General features: G+C 38.6%; 1 protein-coding gene across 3 annotated transcripts in view; it reads left to right on the top strand.

Moving 5' to 3' along the window:
• The window catches only part of LOC149537074 (PLAC8 family protein), a 183,655-nt gene that overhangs the window by 69,806 nt on the left and 94,031 nt on the right, over window positions 1-19,818 (top strand). The window contains exon 2 of one of the 3 annotated variants that reach the window (XM_089807021.1): window positions 19,107-19,444. The exons of 1 other annotated variant lie outside the window; for it this stretch is intronic. The gene's annotated coding sequence lies outside the window, so the exon portion shown is untranslated. Of the gene's footprint in view, window positions 1-4,498; window positions 4,834-19,106; window positions 19,445-19,818 lie in introns of all 3 variants that reach the window. One more of the 3 variants, XM_089807022.1, reaches the window with a different exon arrangement.

Raw genomic sequence — 19,818 nt, 5'->3', positions numbered from 1 at the left:
AATTGACCCTTAATGATGTCTTTGAACCTTCATGTATGCTTGGTGTCTTCACTTGATCATTTCCTTGTTTGGGTGCCTCTGCACCATTATAAGGGTTGGTTTTATGTTTGACAGTTAAATTGAGTCTATAAATTTGATGGAGACCCGAGCACGAGGCAGGAGGTCAATGTAATATGTTTTCCAGTAATAAAAAGTTCAGTTTTCTACACATTTTATGTTTGACAGTGAGTACTGTTTCTAGCGGCTGGTCATGATCTAAACGATGTCTTTTGAAAGATGCATTCATTGTAGATTAAAGAACATTAAATTCACATTAGTTTGGCTTTTGAAGCATTTAAATTCATTTAGTTTTAATAGAGATATCGTGGTTTCTTTATAAACTGTTTAACGTTTAAAGTTAAACCCTCTTCTAGGGTAACCCAAGAAGGGGAAGTAATGTAATTTCTTGCAATGATCTGATCCCCAAAATGGACAAGCCAATAGGGATGATCATGTATAATATTCTTCTAAGGTTGCAGATTGGCATGTACATGTTGGCACATGTTTTTGATGGAGAACCATGGTAGTTTGTTGAAAGTGAATGTATGGCTGTCACAAAACATATAGTCTCGGTCTGGGGGTATATCTCATACTGAACTATTGGATCTTGCTCGCTCACTTCTTAGTGTGTTGTGGGAACCAAGTTTACGAGGTTTTCATTGGAGCAATTGGAGAAATACTGTTGGGTTCAATAGTTATAGTCAATTAAAGGTCTATATGAAAAACCATTAAGTTCTTGTTTTGACAGCAAGGAATGCTAAACAAAGTAGTGAAGACAATAGTGGGCAAAGTCCAATATTGAGTAAGGACTAGAATCCTAAGGGTTGGTGCAAACGAAAATCCCTACAAGTAATGATTGAATAGGATAGTAACAGGTTATGTGGTAGAATTATATGAATAAGTTGTTGGCCTTAGGAAGTAGATGGTGGGTTATGTTTGGAGGATCAATAGGGATGGAGAATGAACCTACTTTGTGTCAAAGGTGGAATGTGTTGCTTTCATAGGGTACTTGAGGAAGGTTTATGCAGACAAGAGTCACCAGGACAATGAATGGAGACACTGGGTCTTATGGATGCAATCAAAGATTGAAGTATGATCATCATTTTGGGTTGGTCAAATGTTTGGTGTTTGAAGCATTGATGATTGGGAGAGTGGATCAATGTTTGGTTTGACCTTGAAAGGTCACTTGGCAAAGTATAAAGGGGCGAAGTTGATCCTATTGAGGGAATTAGGATAGTGTCTTGGATAATGATAATTGGTGAGAAGAGTTGCATCAACAACATTGAAGAAGGAAATTGTCCTAAATGAATAGGATATGTGAATTGGTCCACTATACTACATCACATATACTTGATCATTTCAGATTTCATTGGTGGTATTTGCTAGTGTATTTGTGGCACATTTCCATCGAACACAGTTGTGTTAGTATTTGGCCATGTTTTGAGCTTGATCAATGGTTCTTTTCTTATTGCTTGATTTGGTGACCAATGATTGACAAATTGTCATCTTTATTTGTGGTGGTTGGAGGAGTGCATATGTGACCCCGTTGTATGGTCATTCTTAAATTGACATATTGGTGAGTTGTAGTAGAGTTTGCACAATTTGAACTTAATTGGAAGATCCGTATTTGAAGCAAATCCACATTTAATAGTTGGGAGGGGTACATTTATGTTATGTGCCAGCAGTTTTTGCTAGCAATGTGACATACATTTGTTCCAAGCGGTCTTCTAGCATTTCTTAGTTATGCCGTGATAGCGACAATTTTTCAATTGTTGACATTGCTTGATGGGGCTCACACTTTTAGCAATCCCCAAGTGCACTAATATTTTCTTCTTCAACCCATGGTCACATGAGGAATCAAGTGCTAGCCCAAAATCAGCCACTTGTATGCTTCTAAAGGGGAGGTAATTTTGCTTTTCCCATAACCTGGGAAACCATAGGCTTTTTCAGCAAATGAGATATTGAATAAAAGCTCTTTTCATCAACTTCACATTTGTGTAGGTATAATTCAATAATTTTGTCATTTGATGCTGATTTTGTGCAGTTGAAGTATGAATTTTTGGTTTCCACAATATCATTGGTTGGCCTCAATTTGTTATTTGAGAAGTGTATCATAGATGAATCATGGGATATATAACACATCGTGTTGTAGTATCTTTGACTAGGGATAATTATGAGTCATGGGAAAAAGGATTAATCAAACATTGTAGATGGCTTTATCTCTTGCCTCATCTTTATGGATTTATGTTTGAGCCAAAGACATTGTGGAAGAAAATAGTTTGGGAAGACAAGAATGGAGATATTAGAGGATTGACTAGTACAAGTCTTCATTTGGATTTCTGTAATGATATCTACTACAAGATCTTGAGAATTCAATGCCTACACATAGTTTGAAACTTTGGACAATTGCTTGGGAGCATTTTGGAGATCCACACATTTTTCCTTTCCCAGATGATCTTGTTGTGGTCTCTCTCATTCCAATTGATGATGTAGATACCATTCCCTATGATAATGATACATTAGATGAGATTGAATATAATGCATAAATTGAGAGTAAGGATGATCTATTGACTCCACATAGAACTCCTACTTCTCTAGTTGAGATCACACATTCATCTTTTGTTGGCGGTTCCAAGGAGTCATTGCAAGAGATATCTACTTCCCTTCCTAATTGGGATCCCTATTTGCTAGATGTTGGTTCATTGTTTGTGGAGTTTCAAATTATAGATTTAGGAGACATCTTGAAGGGGTTTCTCTTCTCTTTGATGACAAGTTCATCGCAGTTCGAGTTGGAGATACTTCTTCACCTTCTTTGGAGATTGGCATTCTTGATTCTTCTCCTTTACTTGGTTTGCCACATTTTATGGTCCAGTTTGATGATGTGATGGATTCCTTGAGCTTGAAGATGTCTATTCAGTCTTCAAAGACCTTCCTTGTTTCATTTGGATATGGCATCATCATTGTACTTCATTTGGATTCCAGTTTGTACTTCCTATCTAGTGTGGGAAGCACTTCCACATTTGTACTTGCTCTATCTTCTTCCCAAGGGAGAAATGTTGTTTGTAGGCATTAGACTATGTTTTGTCTTTAAGCACTCCACATTTTCGTAGGAGATTCTTCATTATCGGGGGGATATTATAACTCCTATTGTCCTTCTTATGGGAGAATCATTACTTGTATATACATGATGTATATAGTCTTTGGGGGGACTTGAGGCATCCATCCATCCATGCATCTCGTGTGTTTTCATCTCTCGTTTTGGGGGAGAGTTTTTCCCATGAGGTTCTCTCTTTCTCTGCTTTATGAGAGATTACACATCATGTATTGCATGTACATGGGTACCTATCATGACCTAGTAGTCGGGACCCCTCTTGCATTGTGAGTTTAAGTGCATTCTTCTAGGTTGTACTTAAGGGGCATGTTGGTGTAATTAAATATTCACTAATTACACTTTGCTTAAGCTTACTTAGGATAATGCATTGCATAGTAGTTTGTCATTGAGACACCTAGGAGTTTGCACCTCTATTAAGCATATGGTGTAGGAGAATTCCACTTTAGGTCTGATAGTTGTTATCTCATTCCACTTTATGCTCGAGATTCACCTTTAGTGCACATATCACATTATCATCCTCATCCTATGGTAGATACTTCATTGGATAGTGAAGGATGATCCACCCTTGGTGGACATGCGATGACACCTTGCATAGGTGATAGCTTACGAAATCGTTATCATTGCCTCTTCCTGCCTTGCCTATATAAAAAAGCCTATAGTGTACGTTTTCATAATGCCCATTATCAATAATATCATTATTGCATCTTAGTGCAATTGTCTTTCCATTCTCTTGTGGAAATTATCTTGATCTTTCATTTGATCTTGGGGGTGTTGTAGAGTCACTTAAAACTCAAACACTTCCTAATACTATTAAGAAATTAGGCCAATTTTGTTAGGGAGAGATGGAGCAAAACCTCACAAGGCAGGGGAATCCTAAGATGTGGTAAGGACATGTATCATGGAAATCTTGAGGGAAAGGTCTTGAGATGGGTATGAATATGTGTTTCATAAATCTTGAGGGAGTCTACTTAAAGATTGGTGTCCAAGCACCTTAACAACAAGTAAATCCCCATCCTTCTTAAGGCTGATGACTAGGAGAGAAATAGGGAATTGGGGTTTAACTATGTTATTGTTAAATATATTAAGAATCATTAATTCTTTAATCTGATTTAATGTAAAGACCCAAACTGGCTCCCAATTTGAATAAAAGATGTACAAACTTTTATTTGCAATATTTGATTGTTCCCAATTTATTTTGAATTTTCTCAAGTTGATAAGTGATAACAATTACAAGAAGTTTGAAATGATATTATGAATTCAGATTATAACTAGAAAGAGATTCTTTGCATTTAATATGAAAAACCACAAATCAGAAATATATGCTTTATTAATGGCACCTGGCTGCAGGTAATTTGCAAATCGTGCCACCCAAAATGACTTCTTAACGCCAAACTCGGTCGCAATGATTGATATCCTTGGCCACCCACAGGAATACAAAACGCTGGTGCAGTTGACGTGCAAGGGGTTGTTGCTGTGACGTTACTCCCTTAACACCTCAGTATGCTGCCAGTATGTACCGCAGGTCCCAGCAAATGCAATGTTAACCTCCCAATCAGGAATCCCAACACAAAATGTAGGAGTGAAGATACGTCTGGGCCAGTATGCTGCCACCGACCAATTTCTTCCTGATTTCGACCATGGCTGCCAATATGCAGACTAAGAGTACCAATTTGAACACCAAGGTAATCTCCCAGCAAAGACACACAATCTCCTCAATTCAGTATTTAAACACACTACCAGAAATCTCCAAGCCACAGTAGACACAGTAGGAGAATTTTGACAATTATTTACCTCAGCACAATTGTCAATGAAAAACTCAGAAATTCTTCAAGCCCTTAGCCAGATGATATGAGCAAGATAAAATATATAATTTAAGATGTCTCTCTTCTCACAAAAAAACCATATTTATAATGCCAATTGAGCCATTCAGCTTCACCCACACACCTTTCACTTAAAAAGCGACTTTATAATATAAAGTCTTAACACTTTATAATATGAAGTACAATGATTATTAAATGTGTTAAATAATCATTAAAAGCAACATACTCTCCAATTAATATGACTTAAATAAAGAAAATCCAAAGACCAAATATCCAAAGTTAGTTGATCGTCCTGCGTGAACTGCTCAATCCAAAAATAGCATTTGGCCATGAGTGACTTACAAAAAATAGTAAGTCCTAAAATAGCAAACTCCTGACAAAGATCCCCAAATCCAGACATCAGCTCACGAGGGTCATGATGATGAGCTGACAAAACTGTACTCCAAAGACCTGCTAAATCGGAGACATTTTGTTTAAATGTATAGTGACACATGTTAATTATTGGGAATTGACATTGTCGTAGTGGGGAACATTACAAATTGCCATTTTCAAATGCAATCCACATCTTAGTTGGGAATTTTAGGGTAAATCAAGTAAAGTCCTCGTTGGGGACATTACACAGTTAAAATCCTTTTCATTCTATAATAGTAGCATTCTCTTAGATGACCATAATGAAAGAAAGTTTCATCATCTTTTTCAAGCAACAAAATATATAATTGTTATTGAGATATTTGATGCAGAAAGAAATTTGCTTATTGAAGATCCAATTGTTAATGCTGTTAGGAAGATCAAGGAAATACCAAAAGAATGTTAAAGAAAAATATTGGAAAAGCATTACTATAACAACCTTACTCTAGTGTACATACATGATGTATGGGGTGAATTATAGACAACCCCATGCACCAAAGAGATACACATTTTGTCTCTATGTTTCACCAAAGGACAATTGCTTGTCTTGGAGGCGTTGGCAAGACAATACAAGAAAGCCCACACAATTCTCTACTGCAAGGATATTGTAGGCTACCTTCCTCTTGAATTTCACAGTGTGGATGATCTGACTACTATGTTTAGTCCATCTTGTAAAATATTATTCTCTGAATTAACCCCCTACAAATCAGGTACTACTTTATTGGTATCACTCTATCTTTCTGTATGCGTTCTTTGAAGCTAGCTAGAATGGATCATTGTGGATCATGACACCTAGATTCTTGTTGATTGGTATCATCTCAATACAGGATCACTTATGCAAAAGAGGCTGAAACATGCTTATAAGTATAATTATGTAATGGAATTTGATAATGTTTTAAATGTGCCAGTGTTTCATCTCATTTCTAATGTTGGGTGTTGTCATGTCCTAGAATGGTTGAGTGGACTCAGGATGATAGCACAATAGCATGGTTGATAACATCTAATGTACATAGGTGTAGGTTATTGTAGTAATTAAGAATGTATTCATAGTCGAACCCTATGCTTGCCACCTGGATAAAATACTATATAGAAGACATGGTGGACCTATATTTCTAAAGTTGTAATATTAAATATAACATAGCGAGTACATGCATTTCAGTGCCATGGAGTCTGCCACATTAAGATCTGAAAAGAGAATTCCCACCTGCTTAAAAAGTGAGATCCCTGTAGCCACTTGTTAGTGTTGAGTGGACCATTTTCATTTTTTGGTTCAATATTAAAATATAATAAATAATTAATCATAGGTCATGAGCAAATATTAATATCCTATCCTTTTAAATATTAAAATTTTATGACAAATATTTGCTTACTAGTACTTATATTTGAGAAGATTTTAATGTTGAGTAATAAGAGTGTGATTTGTAGTAATTTTCTTACATGAGCTTACATCATCTTCAAATAGATACCTATTCCACTACTATGTGGCTCCCACTACATTCCAAAAGCACGTACTAGTCCACTATCTCCACTATTTCCACTATCTCCTCTACCACAACATTATCCCCTCTTACCTCTCCACTACCATATCTACTACATAAAGTCCTCTCCACTACCACTACCTACCATTTACACCTACCAATAATCCAACAATCCCTTTGGCCTCCAAATGCTATAAATAGAGGCCTTGTGAGTTCATTTGAGGCACCAAGTTTTCTATCAAGTTTTAGAATCCTCAAGTCTTAGAGCTTTAGGAAGCAAGTTATGAGTATGGTCCATCCTTGCACTTAAATGCAAGCTTGGAAAACTTAGCAATTAACTTGCATAATTTTGTTACTTTAATGGTCATTCTTATGCAATGTTTCTTCTGCTTCAATAATTTCAAGAAGCTGTAGCCATTTGACCTCTAGTCTCAGGCGCTGTTTATGCTATATTCAGATTCTATTAAAGCTTCCTGTTGTTTCTGTATTCCTTTATGATGATGGCGGTTATGTTCCTTGATCGTGCTGTCTTGTCACTTGATTCTGCCAGTTTTGTTTTGCTGAAAAGAATTGACTGTCTAGAGTATCTTGCCCATTCCATTGCCTCCCAACTGGTGTAATGCCTCTTTTTATTAAATCTTATGAAATAGGGGCAATCACTTTCAAAAATCAAGTGCAAGTGACTTCTTTCCTCATAGTCTTGAATAACACTAAGGATCATAAACTATGACACCACTTCTCAATGTTTAGGCTATACAATTGATAGGACAAATCATTGCTATCTCTAATCAGTGCTTAGTGCAATAATGTTAAGAGTATCTTTGCTGTGTCTGATTTGAATAATTGACAAATATGCAAGGATTATCTTAATATCAATACGTGTTTCTGTTAAATGATACTAGCTTTCTCCGATATAATATTGAAAGGTATGCTATATTGATCAGTAGCTGTCTCTACTATATCAATATGTGTTTTTGGCATTTTGCTAAATGATACTAGCCTTCTCTGATATAATAATGAAAGATATGCTAAGTCGATCAGTAGCTGTTTCTTTGTTATTGATCTTGAAATATATGCAATCGGTTCTTTACCCTACGCCAAATGGCTCAAATCAAGCTATCCAAATTGCATTAAAAAGGTTAAACTGATTTGTTGATTTTTAATTGAGTGAGACTGATCTTCATCTTGCATCTTGTTAGATGAAAGGATTGGCTGCAATCTAAGAGACATGTCTTATGCCTCTTCATAGTCTCATCTCATCATTATACTAATTCGTTGCACCCTTTCATACTAATGATCATTTATCTCTTAATTGCTTCCTTAGTAATTAGTATAATTCTCTTTGAGCACTACTTATTAACTAATATTAGTTATTCATACTAGGTGGTAGTAAGTTGATCCTTCTCATCTTAATTGTATCTTTCCAAGGTTAGTTTATTTGCAAACCACACCTTTCCATAATTGATTCTTATGTATGTTGATCACTGTTGATATAATAGTCATTGGTTATCCACTTACAGTTTGTATGCACATATCTTTGTATTATTCAAATTGCACCATACTAGACCAATTGTTATTCCATTAGTCTCTTTAGTCTTACTGATCCTTCTTATACATTGATTGTCTTGATCAATCCAAGCAATTGGATGTTATAATATCTCCATTTGTACGAGTGTTAGGCTTAATGCTTGCTGGCTGTTCATGTGTTAACATTTGTCATGCTGATTGTGTTATTTTGTGACGATAATATCATCCAACTTTTATGACGAATAGGTTTTCTACAAGATGTGTGACCGACTAATAGATTGCTAATTATATTCATTGATGAATTGTGTGCAATGATGATAGATTTTCCTCCTTGCTTGATATGAATGATCCAACGAAAGCCTAATGACTATTCACAATTTGTATCTTCCTTAGTTTGGTCTCCATATATGTTTGATCATTATTTTCTGATTGATTCTAATTTGCTGATCAATAATTATCTTGATGAGGCTCTTCTCTCAGGTATGATATGCTATTCATCTTGTTGGCATTCTTCCTTAATGTTATTATGTTCCTTTTTAACTTCATCAATTGTAATGTCCCCATTTTTAGCAGGTTCATGCAGTTGTCTCGGTCAGTTCACCATTGTGACTCTCGTGAGTTGACAGTGGGATTTGAGGGTCTCATTTGTGGGGTTATAGGTTTTCCAACAACCTATAGTGTGTTTTGGCTCCGTTTTAGGGACTTACTATTTATAGTAAGTCAAATTGTTGGTTCCAATTAACTCAGTTGAGTTAGAGGAGTTGAGTAAAGCTCTTTTTTAATTTCGGGCTTTCGATTTGGGCTCCATGAATCTTGGAGGGAGCGTCTATTTATAGTTAGTCAGCTCGTCAGGTTCATTAATCGTCTTTCTTCATCAGGATCACTCTGGTTTTGTCAGATTTCGATTCTGATGCTTCTTCAGTTGTTTTCGCAAGATGGATGAATTATTATTATTCATCTAAATATGTTGAGGTTGCTATTTTTGTTGGTGTATGTTGGTCACCTCAATATCATAGCTCATTTGAACCGGGATGAAAAGTTTTAAACGGTGGACATAAGAAATAGTGGCTTTGTGTGTCAAAATATTATGTAATGGTGGAAAAGGTCATTTTTGGAGCCAAAAGCAATTAATAAATTATATTATAATGACACTTTATTATATTTTAATGTTGTGTGGAGGAAAAGTTTATTTGGGAAACTTGTGCCATTTGGAGATTATAAATATGGGGCCATTTGATGGGAAAGACATCCGATTAATTTTTTTTTTGTTGCCTATGAAGAAACTTTGAGTTGTTTTTTCTTTGCCCTTGCTGAGGTATAAGGGTTTAATGATCTTGAATGGAGATTGATTCTCCTTGATTTATTTGTGCAATTGCAGCTAAGGTATTGCAATTGTTACTTCTCTACTGTGATATACTGTTTATGAGAAATTGGTGTTCATGGTGGTTGGAATTTTGAAGTTGATAGGGTTTGAATCTATTTGTGCTGGGAGTGGTTTTGAAATTCAATTACAAATTGAGAAGTCTTTCATTGGTGGTTGTGTATGCTGGAGGAATTAATTTGGCAACCTCTTGAATGCTGGGACAACAATCTACAACAGAGTTTGGTGTCATTTACAACACTGCTGTTAGAGCAAGTTCAAGCCTGCTAAAGGTGGCAAATGGACCTGCGTATGGTGATGCCTGCTGCAAATCAGTTTGATTCAAGAATTATTAGGTTTCATGTTACTTTGTAAAGGAATCAGGTTGCAGAAAATTGATTTTAATTTCATTGTTATTTCAGAATTGAGAATATTGATGAATAATTTGCAGCACTGTATTTGATTCCTTTTGGGCATGATCAGTGCTGTAATTTTCTGATTATCAAGTGCTAGTTTTGGTGAACATTGATTGCAATCAGATTTGGAAATTTAGGAAGTTTTGGATTACATCGAATTGTTTCAGTTCCTATTGCTTAATTCTGAAATTCCATAAATTGTTAGTTGACTGAGTTTCATGTTTATTGCATTTATTTATTTTTGAAAACCCAATGAGCAGAGTTTTAATTATAATTTTGATGATAAATGATATCAATTGTGAGATTGCTTGCCAAGTGTTTGATGAAATGTCAAACAACTAAATAGCAAAGCAATTGGTGTTTGTCAAGTTTATAACTGATTGGGGTTATTACAATGGTATTAGAGAAGTTCCTTACCATCCTGTCGGCTAGGAAAGTTGTTTTTTTCCAGATCGGCTGTTGTTTTGGAAGTGACTAGTAGTGTAGCTTTTCCAGCTATGGATAGACATAGGAGGCCTAGTAGTTCCTGGAGGTGGCGGAGTAGTGAGGAAGATAGTAGGAAAATAAATTCCTTTCGAGAGAGTATAGAAAGACTTAGTCTTCATCAGCAAAGGTTGGTAGAGAGACATTTAGATCTTGAGATAGTTGACAGGGTATATGGTTTCCAACTTTAGAAGGTCGGTGGGAAGGAGGTGTGAGTTTTCTCTAACAGGTATCCATGATGTAGATGTATCTACATTTAGTACGACACTTGCTAGCCCTATTAAAAGTGTTGATGATGGACTTATTTCATAGGGACATGTGGTTGTGTTAGTGACAACGGAGGATTGTGACACGCTTCAATAGGTTGAGGCTTCTAGAGTTGTTGCAGTTGTTGCAAAGATGGTGTAGTTGTTATCACTAATACTTTAGGCTCTCTTGAGGAGGGGATTATTATTGGAGATTTGTATGTGAGCTGTTGTAGTGTTGCTTTAGTACAGGAACTAGTTCCTCAGATGGGACCAATGCATGTATGGAGTCACCCAACTATGATGTTGGTGATTTGGGTGTTACAGTGGAGTCAATAGATGTGGATTCATTCTCTAGCATTATTGATTCACAACCCAATGTCGAGTCATGTGTGCGGAGTTAGGTGTCTGTAGTTGAGGCTTATTAGAAGATGTGGATGTAGATAGTATGGACACATCTGATGATTCATTTGACGGTGCTATGAGATGCACTAGGTATGATACCCTTTGCTAGTTATTGGGTGACGACTCAAAGGATGTTTTGGATGGTTCCCAAGAGTAGGATTTACGGGGAATTTATGTTGATGAAGTAGAGTCATGCATGGAGTGCGATGCAACAAGGGCTTCTGCTTCTTCAGAGGAGGTGTAGTACCTCGATTATAGATGTTTGCGAGGTCTTTAGCACACATACAGCAAGCAATCTTGTGGTGGGCAGTTTTGATTCGATATCCTATCACAGTGCAATTAGTGAGACAAAGAGCTTGTATAGGATGCAGGGGTTATAGAGGCATCATGTGACTAGTGAGTTGAAGGTGAGTGAAAGTGACATTTCTTCAACTCTTGAGCATTATGATGCTATCCATTAGATGCGAGCTACATTTGGTTGGGGTGCTCCTATGTTAGATGAGCACAGTGATGGTAGTCTTTCGCTAGTAGAGGTTCATGTGCTTCTAAAGACTGTCAAGATCTTGAAGCATAATTACTCTTAGTTGCTTATAGGGATTATCTTTTGGAGTGGGGTAGCACCTGTTATGAGACATTATTAGGGAAAGAGGAGGTGGCTGAGCTCACCTAGGAGCTTGAGGTGACTATGGACTCTCTTTAACGTACCCAGTTGGCTCTTCAAGAGTCACAGTCATAGTTGGACGAGGTTACCGTTGTTCAGCCCGTAAGTGAACAAAAAATAAACATGTAATGAATTAACAAAGTAAAATACTATTCATTCATCAAATGCTTTTCGTACATAACAATGTTCCACCCAATGCTTGATTCCAAATACATAAGTGAAGGCTACCTTTCTAATATCCGAAACGGTGCATATGAAATGACACAACTGGGTTTGCACCAGTAACTGCTAAACTAGTCATTTTGTCAGACAACATCATCCTGCCCAAAAAAGAAAAGTCGTCTCCTGGTAACTCAAAACTAACAAAATTAGGAGACAAAATACAAACATAGAAACGATATAGACTAGGAAGGAGGTTGTGTCTCTGAAGTGTTCTGCTATCAACACAACTCATAAACTTGATCAATGCGGATGTGTAAGTCCTTCTGTGTCTGTGTGTCATCTTTCACTGCCTCTTTCAGGAGAAGTGCTGCCTCCATGGCCTGGGCCTGAGCTGTCTGCAATCCTTGTTCGACCGCTTACAATCTTTGTTCAGTCATTTCTTTATCTTGCAAAAGCGCTGCTCGCTCGGCTGCCCATGTTGCATGTTGGTTGACCAATTCAATAGCCAACTTCTCTTGAGCTTCTATCTTGACTGCCGTAAACCTCACTACTGCAATCCTCTCTGCTTCCCTATTTGCCTCTGCATGCCTATGAGCATAGTAGATGCCTTTATATGCCTCTACTATCTCGTGTGCTAGCTTCTCCATAGCAGTGTTGCACGGTCTCAACTCAGGCTTTGTAAACCAATCAGCCAACATCTCTGGTGTTTCCACTGCTGGCCATCCCCTGACCTCAAAGTAGGAGCGAAAACGCTCAGGATAGACCCCCGAATGTAGGTTCGGATCAAATGTAACTCCTTCCAACGAGTCAAAGCTGTCGTCGGTAGAAATTGTGTATCGGCCAACGGGTCCCTTCGGAAAGGAAATTGTGTATCGGCCGATGGGTCCCTTCGGGAAAGTTCTTGTTATGTAGCCGACGGTGAATAGTTTGTAACGGACATGATGTATATGGCCGACAGATACCTTCGGGAAGGTTCGTCGGAAAGTATTTATAACCCCTTCGGTAAGCATTGTAATCATATCTTATCATTATCCTATGAGAAAAGCATGATGTACTGTTGGCATATGCGAATAATAATAGTTCTGCTATTTGCTGTTCGGTGTTCGTATCGATTTCCTGTGTGCATTGCTTAATTAATCCATATGGTAAACAAAAGCTTGATATCCAATGATTCGTCTATCCTCGGATTTCGAAGGAGAAGATGATGAGAGGAGGCAGAATATAGAACCCAATCAGGAGGGAGTCCTACGATTGGAAGGAGATGATGATCTGGATTCAGTAAATGGTCTTTACCACTGGCAGATAGAGGATTATGAGCTCTTTCCAAGTTGTAATATGCTAAGGATCGACGAAGGTAAGAAACAAGGAAATGAATGTCCGAAGGAACATAGAGAAGTCGAAGGAGGACATGAATATCCGCAGGAACACAGAGAAGCCGAAGGAGGAAATGAATATCCGCAGGAACACAGAGAAGCCGAAGGAGGAAATGAATGTCCGAAGGAACACAGAGAAGCCGACGGAGGAAATGAATGTCTGAAGGAACATGGAGAAGCCGAAGGAAGAAATGAATGTTCGAAGCAACATAGAGAAGCCGAAGAAAGAAACGCGGGTATGACTGAAGCTGAAGAACAGAACATACAGTATGAACCCAAGAGAAGGAAAGATTCTATTGTACGACTGCGCCGGAAGGAAGTATTACGTCGAACCACAAATATAGCAGAAAGGTACTGGCAGCCAGGAAGACACACGATACCGTCTGCACAGGCAACAAAGAGGAAGGGCTCAATAAAAGTTGTAGCAGTACAGAGTGAAAGTGTTATTGACGGACAGAAGGGGCAGTTGACGAAGTCCATGGTACGGGGCTTCGGGAACAAACTGGGCAATATGGAGATGACACAGAACAGGCGTAGCAGGTTTCCACTCGGACAGTGGGTGTTGTATGACGATCAGAATAAGATCAAACCAGGCAAGTTCAAAATTAAATGGGTCGGGCCATACCAGATGTGGGAAGTAAGCAATAACAGAGCAATAAAACAGTGGATGCTAGACCGAAAGGAAGTATTCGATGTAGTGAAGAGGTCGAAGTTGAATGTCTGCAATGAAAGAAGTAACGCACCCCCGTGGATGAATAACTGAGAGAAGACTGTAAGTACTGTATATATGTAAATATTGTAGATAATTGTTCCAGAAGTGAGATTTTCAAAAAAAAAAAGAAAAGAAGAAAGCACCGTATGGTTTTTGGAAAGCACCGTACGGTTTCGGGGAAGTACCGTACGGATTTTGGAAAGTACAATACGGCACCGTACGGTTCCATATTTGCAGGAGACAGCATCGTACGGATTTAACTTATTCACCGTACGGTTTTGGAGGAAGTGTATGGATTTTCCAGCTCAATGTACGGATTTTAAAATGATGATGCAGTGTACGAAATTTATTGGTTCACCGTACGGATTTTTATAAGAAAGCAATGCACGGTTTTTAAGTTGCAGACACCGTACGGTTTTTAGCAGCAAAGTTACCGTACGGATTTTAAAGCCAGTTCTTGTACGATTATTTTCACGGTTGCCGTACGGATTGTGGAGACAGCGTACGGATTTTTGTGATCGAGCAACGTACGGATTTCATGCTTGCTGTACGGTTTTTAAAGACAATGTATGGGTTCCATCATCAAGTTGGTGTACGGTTTTGCCGTGGCACGGATTTTTCTTGCATTGTACGGTTTTAAAAGTTACATTGAAACCACCGTACGGATTTTGATAGCCTCAGAAGGGTAACATACGAAATTTGATAGCCTCAGAAGATTAACGTACGGTTTCTAGAGCCAAAATTTGTTTATTTTCATTGTACAAATTTTTCAAAGACGGTGGGATATTGCAGAACGGTTTTTTTTTAAGCAGATTGGAATCTAGATTGTGTCAAGTTGGAAGCCGTACGGATTTCATCACAGAAGGATGATAGGAGGTTTTCTAAGAAAAAAAAAAAAAAAAAAAAAACGACAGAATCAAGTTGTTCAGAATGAGTGACAGATGATGCCAAAGGGAAGGGGACGCATCCGTGGTTGCCAGAAAGAGTGCAGAATCGACAGATAATGACAGAAATGGTTGCCCCCTGGACCCCCAGTCGTTGCGGATATCAGTCGTGGGAGTCTGACCAGTTGAGAAGAATTGAAGTTGCTGCAGGCATGGACTTTCTGCGTACCAGAGGCAGTGGGAGCAGGTGTTGGCTGTGAGGCTATCTTGGTGGATGCGTAGAGAGCTCGGGAGGAGCTGATCATCCAGTTGGAGGCAGTGCAGCGACACTTGGCTCAGGGTACCGAGGAGTTGGAAGCAGAGAAAGCAGCACAGGTGGCTATCAAGGTCAGCTTGAAGAATCAGTATTGTGTTAGCAAAGGCTATAGATGCAACGGGATGAATGTGAAAGTAATATGGCAGATCAATATTGTTGTATTAGTTGTTTGAGTTTTGTTTTGTAGTCGTCAGGAGACGACTTTTCTTTTTTGGGGGGAATGATATCGTCGGTAGAAATTGTGTATCGGCCGACGGGTCCCTTCGGGAAAGTTTTTGTTATGTAGCCGACGGTGAATAGTTTGTAGCTGACATGATGTATCTGGCCGACGGATACCTTCGGGAAGGTTCGTCAGAAAGTATTTATAACCCCTTCGGAAAGCATTGTAATCATATCTTATCATTATCCTATGAGAAAAGCATGATGTACTGTTGGCATATGCGAATAATAATAGTTCTGCTATTTGCTGTTCGGTGTTCGTATCGATTTCCTGTGTGCATTGCTTAATTAATCCATATGGTAAACAAAAGCTTGATATCCAATGATTCGTCTTCCCTCCATCACAACCTCTATGGCTCTGATGTATGCCTTGCATCTATCCTCATCCGACCTATTATCCTCTTTTCTCATAGTGTCGACATCCCACTCCATATCTGTATCCATCTCAGCCTCTCTTGTGGTAGCCACGTCCACATCCGCTGCCGCTTCCTCATCTCTAGGTACATCCTCGGACTGTGGTATTCCCACCTCTTGTGGCTCTAATATGGCAGCTACTCTTGGGGATACCTCTTCCTGCCTGGGGGACTGAATGGAAGAACCGACCTCTGCAGGAATGAGTCGGAACTACTGTCTCAAAAATATATTTGCTCTGTCCATCACCTCAACCTTCTTCGGTTGTGTTGCTTGTGTCATCTCAATGCTCTCAATTGGCTGTGCTGGTTGGGCCTTGGCCAACAAAGATGAAGATATGGTGACAACAGTGTCAGAGCCGATTACATCTTGTTGAACTTGAGGTTCGGGCTTTGGCGTGTGCATTTCTACCAACTCTGTTGCTGGTATTGCTGGTGCAACTAGATTTGCTGAAACATTCTATGGAGTCATAACATCTTTGGTTTCTGTCCTGGCCGTCGGTGGAGTCATGATAACTGGCGCACACCAAGTGAGGTGGTGGTTGTCAAGTGTGCCGAAGTCAACAATTGGGGAGGGGTGAAAAGTGTGGACCCTCCGATTGCCACATTGCTTCCAACCTTTGTTGAGGTACTCTCTTCCTCAGAATCAGTCCCATTGCTCTCTGTGGTTTCCTCTCTTCTGCTGTCCGTGTCCCTGTATGCATCCAACCCCTACAATACCCTCTTTTGACAGGCTGCGATTCCCCCTGTATCTAAATGCCTCCAGTAGAATATTGGGGGTTCTCTTGGCACCAATTTCCCCTGCAGTGGAACTTCAAAGTCAATTGTTGGAACTTGATGAAGGGCTGCTTCAAGACTCATCTGTTGGAACATTTTTATTTATGAAAAGGATTTGATGAATGAATAGTATTTTACTTTGTTAAATCATTATATGTTTATTTCTTGTTCACCCACGATTGAGGATGGGGGGCGTGGTGATGTGGTAGTCACATCTACTGCGGATATGGGTGCAGTAGGTATAGAAGAGGTGAGAGCATCAGTTTAGGATTGTAGCGTGATTCTTGTCGTGCCACATTTTTAGAGTGATCAGCTATGGATAGCGAGAGAGCAGGTTAATGCTTCCACATAATTTCTACTACACAGAGTCTTTCATGGAGTATCTTTTGGAGAGTTCAGATGTGCAGGAGGACTCATATAGAGTGTTTGAGGGTACTCTCATCTGAGGCTCTCGTGTTATTTAGAGGTTGGTGGGAAAGATTGTAGAGAGTCTGTCTACCATGCTTCCCCACAAGGATTTTGTGGTTGGGTTTGCTGAGAGGATTGATAGGTACGGAAGAGGTGATAGCATCGGTTTAGGACTGTAGTGTGATTCTTGTTGTGCCACATTTTCAGAGTGATCAGCTATGGATAGTGAGAGAGCAGGTTAATGCTTCCACATAATTTCTACTACACAAAGTCTTTCATGGAGTATCTTTTGGAGAGTTCAGATGTGTAGGAGGACTCATACAGAGTGTTTGATGGTACTCTCATCCGAGGCTCTCGTGTTATTCAGAGGTTGGTGGGAAAGATTGTAGAGAGTCTGTCTACCATGCTTCTTTACAAGGATTTGGTGGTTGGGTTTGTTGAGAGGATTGACCAAGATCCTGCTTGACCAGTAGTTTGGAGTCAAAGATTGGAGCCGTCTCCTAATTCCCAGTTTGATATTGATGAGCCCTTGACAGAGATTGGGGATTTTTATTGGCATTACATTATAGAGGATTTGGTTTCATGTTGGTGTGGGTTGGCTCCAGTTTCATACCATCCATTATGGGATGGGTTAGCACCATCTTGTGTAGATGGGATTGGCAACTACAAGATAGACCATTTGCAATATCTATACACTCAAGACAATTTGACAGAGGTTGGAGTTGATGTTGGTGTTTTAGGCATGTATGGTTGTTACTGTCTCCATAGTGTAGTTGGGTGTGAGTGTTAGTTTGATGAGAACTCAAGTTTGGATAGAGTTGGTAAATCAGCTAGGTTGAGTTCTAATGAGTTGTTGCCTTCATCAACACCTAGAGTTAGTTTTTAGATGATTTTGATGTTGATGTCTATTATTTGGGTACTGGTGCAACAGGAGTTGCTTGTACATGACAGGGATAGTGCGTAGCTCTACCCTTGGGATCTAGGTGGACTGTGATGTTCATTTTGCTCCGGGATTGCTTGGGGACAAGCAATCTCAGGCAGGGATGATTGTAATGTCCCCATTTTTAGCAAGTTTCTGTAGTAGTCTTGGTCAGTTCACCATTGTGACCCTCATGAGTTGACAATGGGATTTGAGGGTCTCAGTTGTGGGGTTATAGGCTTTCCAATAACCAATAGTGTGTTTTGGCTCCGTTTGAGTGACTTACTATTTATAGTAAGTCAAGCTGTTGGTTTCAATGAGCTCAGTTGAGTTAGAAGAGTTGAGTGATGCTCTCAGTTTTATTTTTTTGGCTTCCAATTTGGGCTCCAAGATCTTGGAGGGAGCATCTATTTATAGGAAGTTACCCTGTCAAGTTCATTCATCGTCTTTCTTCATCAGGTTCTCTATGTTGTCAGATTTTGATTTTAATGCTTCTTTATTTATTTTTGCAAGACGGTTGAATTATTATTATTCATCTAAATATGTTGAGCTTGCTTTTTTGTTGGTGTTGTATGTTGGTCTCCTCAGTATCATAGCTCGTTGGAACCGGGATGAAAAGTTTTGAATTGTGGGCACAAGAATCAATGATCTTGTGTGTCAAAATATTATGTTATGGTGGAAAAGGTCATTTTTGGAGCCAAAAGCAATTAATAAATTATATTATAATGACACTTTATTATATTTTAATGTTGTGTGGAGGAAGCTTCTTAAGTGAAGTTCATTTGGGAAACTTGTGCCATTTGGAGATTATAAATATGAGGCCATTTGATGGAAAAGCCATCCGATTAATTATTTGCTTTTGTTGCCTGTGAAGCAATTCTGAGTTGTTTTTTCTTTGCCTTTGCTGAGGTATAAGAGTTTGGTGATCTTGAATGGAGACTGATTCTCTTTGATTTATCTGTGCAATTGCAGTTAAAGTATTGCAATTGTTACTTCTCTACTGTGGCATATTGTTTATGAGAAGTTGGTGTTCATGGTGGTTGGAATTCTGAAGTCGACAGGGTTTGAATCTATTTGTGCTGGAAGTGGTTTTGAAATTCAATTACAAATTGAGAAGTCTTTTATTGGTGGTTGTGTATGCTGGAGGAATTAATTTGGCAGCCTCTTGAATGGTGGCACGACAATCTACATCAGAGTTTGGTAGCATTTACAACGCTGCTGTTAGAGCAAGTTCAGGCCTGCTAAATTTTGCAAATGGACCTGCATATGGTGATGCCTACTGCAAATCAGTTTGATTCAAGAATTATCAGGTTTGATGTTAATTTGTAAAGAAATGAGCTTGCAGAAAATTGATTTTAATTTCATTGTTATTCCAGAATTGGGAATATTGATGAGTAATTTGCAGTACTGTATTTGATTCCCGTGGGCATGATCAGTGTTGTAATTTTCTGATTATCAAGTGCTAGTTTTGGTGAACATTGATTGCAATCAGAATTGGAAATTTAGGAAGTTTTGGATTTACGTCAAATTGTTTCAGTTCCTTATTATTGTTTAATTCTGAGACTCCATAAATTGTTAGTTGACTCAGTCTCAAGTTTATTGCATTTATTTGTTTTTGAAAACCCAATGAGCAGAGTTTCAATTATAAGTTTGATGATAAATGATATCAGTTGTAAGATTGCTT

Source organism: Cupressus sempervirens, chromosome 10 (genome assembly GCF_028749045.1).
Source record: "Cupressus sempervirens isolate cs-2001-9-10 chromosome 10, ASM2874904v1, whole genome shotgun sequence".
Lineage (NCBI taxonomy): Eukaryota > Viridiplantae > Streptophyta > Pinopsida > Cupressales > Cupressaceae > Cupressus > Cupressus sempervirens.
This window is presented reverse-complemented; position numbering and strand designations above follow the sequence as displayed.